Source organism: Silene latifolia, chromosome 10 (genome assembly GCF_048544455.1).
Source record: "Silene latifolia isolate original U9 population chromosome 10, ASM4854445v1, whole genome shotgun sequence".
NCBI lineage: Eukaryota > Viridiplantae > Streptophyta > Magnoliopsida > Caryophyllales > Caryophyllaceae > Silene > Silene latifolia.
In genome coordinates, this window is record NC_133535.1 from 154,536,931 (window position 1) to 154,541,336 (window position 4,406).

Sequence of the window (4,406 nt, forward strand, 5' to 3'; positions counted from 1 at the left end):
ATTATGAATAATAATATATTTTTTATTATTTTCTAATTTATTAAATTTATGATTTATTTATTATAAGAAAAAAATTAAAAAAAGAGAGTACCATGCACCATACTCCTGGGTGCATGGTATAATTTACCAATTTGAGAGAGGAGATTATTATTATTATTATTATTATTATTATTATTATTATTATTATTATTATTATTATTATTATTATTAGTTGTATTAGTGGTATTATTAGACTAGTATAAAAGAGACATTACAACACAACACTACTCTACCTTAGTTTATACTACTCACCAATTAGTTTAGAATAATTACTCTCTCAATATTTGTAGAACCCTAAATATTTCCCTTTCAATATTTCTTCAATAAAATTTGTAATCATTACTTAATTAGTTTAATCAATCTCTTGTTTATCGAAGTTCTTCATTCCATCAATTCAAAGTTCCCATGTTATTGGTATAATTCTTTACTCTTATTTCTCTCTTTAATTTCATTTGTTTACATTTTGCTTTTCTCTTAATTCTTGTTTAATTGTTCATGTTAGACTTCTTGTTGTTTAATTGATGTTATTCTCTTTCTTGTTCATCTTTTTTTTGTTTTCCATCGTTGTTGCTCTCAAAGATTGAATCTTTGAATTTCTCATGTTAAAGATTGAGTCTTTGAGTTTATTGAGTTAAAGTTTGTGCCTTTAGTTTAATCTTCATTGTCTCTTGAATTAAATTGTCTTTCCTTATAATTTAAGTTGGATTGTTGCATGATTAGTAATAGAATTTGTACTTCCATCATGATTATGCATAAAGTTTCCATCTTTGTTGTTTCTCTTGCAATTAGGAACATGATTAGTGAGTAGTCTTCTACTAGGACTCGGTTTGACCCGACATGAGTAGTTTCACTAATTGATTCTCATATGGGATAATTGTTTGGGGAAATTGGTGAGGGTAGTTTAGAGGAATGACATGGTTTAAGGATCGATTTTGGGTAGTGTCGACTTGTAACCCTTGTCCACCAACGAGAGTTGGTTAGGTTGTAAATTAGATACCCGGAATTTGATCTTGTCACCAACCTAGGTTGAGACCGAAAGGGAGAACCAAGGGAGGGTACCTCTAGACTAGCGTTTGAAATCGACCTCCGAGAGGAGGAGTGGGATGACCCGGAAAACGATGAGGGCTTAATGACCTTAGCCATTACTAAGCCACCTTGGGAAAATGCATGTTCTTAGGGTAGCCGGGTATTGAGTTATGGATTCCGACCTTCGAACCCGAGAGGGGGGTTGGTGGGTAGTGCTAGTGTCCTACTTCGAACCCGAGAGGGGGGTCTTAGGCGAATTAGAGCCATCTCCTCCTCACCTTGTTACCCTTATGATTAGCCTAGGGAATTAATTGTGTGAAATTACGAATTGTTGTGGGAGAACCGAGTTCTAGGCCTTTTATTCATTTGATTTACAATTTTAATCCTCTCTTACTCATTTATCATCTTTTGTTAATTTGCATTTTGTTTTATTTAGTTTAGTTGTTTTGTTTTAAAAACCTCTTTCTAATATTGTCGACTTAGCTAAACAAAGATCTAAAACGATTAATACTCTCCCTAGCTCCTCGTGGGATCGACCCTCAATAGTGTACAACGACAATCGTGCACTTGCGAGGTTTAATTTGATAACCATCAATATGTAGAAACTTAAAATGAGGGGTACCATGTGTAATCTGCCAAAGTTCGAGGGTACCATGGGAAAAAACCGTTTTTTTTTTTACACTTTAATTTAATACTATATATTTCTACTGTATACAACGTGAACATTTAAATTTTGGTTATTTTTTTAATTTTTTTGATTTAATATATACATAAGTATATTTATTACAACACATATACACACAAAATAGTTTCAGCAATTGTATATACGGTAACAGTGTTGAACCTTCTTTTTTCTATCTCTTAATATAAAACATTACTAATATTAAGTTTTATTCTAGACTAAAATTTCAAATGGAGTTAAAATAAGTTAAATATAATTAGATAATTGTTAAATTCTCTAATGTCCCTATCTAAAAAACCGCGTGTGCGCGAGATTTATACTAGTTGAACATTATCTAAGAGAAAAATAAGTCGTTGAACATGATTAGATAAAAATTTATGAGTGATTCTTGTAATTTAGATTGAAGTCTATGATTTAATCACGTAAATTTTGATATATTCTAAAATAAAGAACTAAGAATTATCTAGTAACATGCATTCATTAGTGAGGAGCTCAAGAGGTAAAACAAATAGGAAAAAATGTTAATGTTAATGAAAATTACTATTTAAGAATATTATTAAACTTCACAATTATTTTATTATTATTAAACTTCATAATTATTTTATTATTATTAAACTTCACAATAAAATTATTATTATTAATCTTAAATAGTGGTTGAAATAAAATGTCATGCCTTTACTTTTAAGAATATTATTAAACTTCACAATTATTTTATTTTTAATTAAAAGGGTTTGTATAACGATCTTAAATAAATAGATATATGTGTAAATTTTAAGTGGTACAATTTCAGGAAAGTTAAGTTTAGCTTTTTACCAAAAAAAAATATACAACATTTGCAACTAATATTTCATCATTTGAAAAAAAAAATATGAAAAACTTTAATCAATTCATTAACATGTTTTATTACAAAACATTCAATTAAAATGTTAATTTTATAAGTTAATGTTATGTTGTCAATTGTCATTAATGAAGTAAGCAAAAGCAATATAAATTTAAATTAATTAATATTAACCAATCTAAAAATGACATGTGGAATACAATTAAATGGCATAAGTAGCCTTTTAACTATATAGTATAGATGTCTGCGTGGAGAATTGTTGGGTAGGCGTGTGTCAATCTTAACCAAGGTGGCAATGTGAATGTCTATGTGGCTTTTCCACATTCTACGTGGCTTTGTCTAGTTGGCATAGGATGCCTTTTAATAGTATTTTATAGATTTTTGATTTTTTTTCTTAATATTTTAGTATATAATAAAGGATTCTTCTCCTTATGGGTGTGAGTCGTATGACTAGCTCATACCCCTCTTTTTAGTTTTAAAAGATAATTATTGATCAAGAGAGAGCATCGTTGATATTAAATTACAGCATATTGGATTGTTATTCAACTAATAAAATAAACTAATATAGATCCCGCGCGAATGCGCGATTTTGTAGATAGGAATATTAAAGAAAATAACAATTATACAACCGATATTTAACTCAATTTGAAATTTAGTTGTAAAATTTATTGTTATTAATGTTTTGTATTAATCGGTGGAAAAAAGAAAGTTCAGTATAATTCAGTTGTAAATATAATATAATGAAAGTCCAATTACAGATATGTATAATAAAAAGCCAACTACAAATATGATATATTGAAAGCCCAACTATAGCCAAATTCATTTAGGCGGAAAAATTTGGGAGATCTCTTATTCTTTTAGTACAAGTAGGATTGACATATATTTTAGTACAAGGGGGATTGACATAATTAATGACACATATTTTAAATTTTGACAATGAGAATAGCTACCATAGAGTTTAATGTGTTTGAGTGCAGAAATAGTCCAAGAAGAACCAATATTTTCCGGGATGATTAATATACACATAAAATAAAGTTTGTTGGCTAAATACTTTTTTTTTATCGTGTGTTCTACGAACAGTAACGTAGGTCTTGGTCGTTACACCTAATCAAATAATTTACTCAACTAAGTAGCTAGCAATTGGTCTCCCTTGTGACGGGTTACCATTTGTGACGGATATTTTGTGAGATAAAATGGTAACAAAATGGGTTAGTGGAGAAAGGGGACCACATGAATAGTGTTGCAGAGAGAGAAAAAGTGGGTACATTGTGAGGTAAAATGGTATCCGTCTTCAGCTTGTGACGGATATGTCATGTCTTCAATGAGAATTTGTGTTTAAACAAAGAGATGGTTGAACAAAAAGATAGCTTAATGAACTGAGTTAAGAATTAAGGAGAAATAAAATAAACTATGAAAACATCTAAATGCAATTCAAAAACAAATTGTTCTAATCAACTGAGGGAAGGCTTAGATTCTCGTGGTCACTTATGTAATAGAGAATGAGTCGGGTCATGGAATTGGGGAGATGTTTAGTGTTTTAGATCTAGCCATATCCTCTGGGTCCGAGAGTTCTCTTAACACAGGCTCTCGCGCTGATTAAGTCAACCATATCAATGTTTAGTGTTTTAGATCTTAGAAGATCCTATCTTAAGATAAACATACAACGAAAATGACATGCATGAGTGCCCACTCAAACAAATCATCAAACATGTAGAATGCATAAGATTACAAGCATATACTCAATGATTTCTCAATCAAAACAACAATCAACCCAATCCCACAATCTCACATATAAGATTCCCTAAACTCTAGTAATGAACT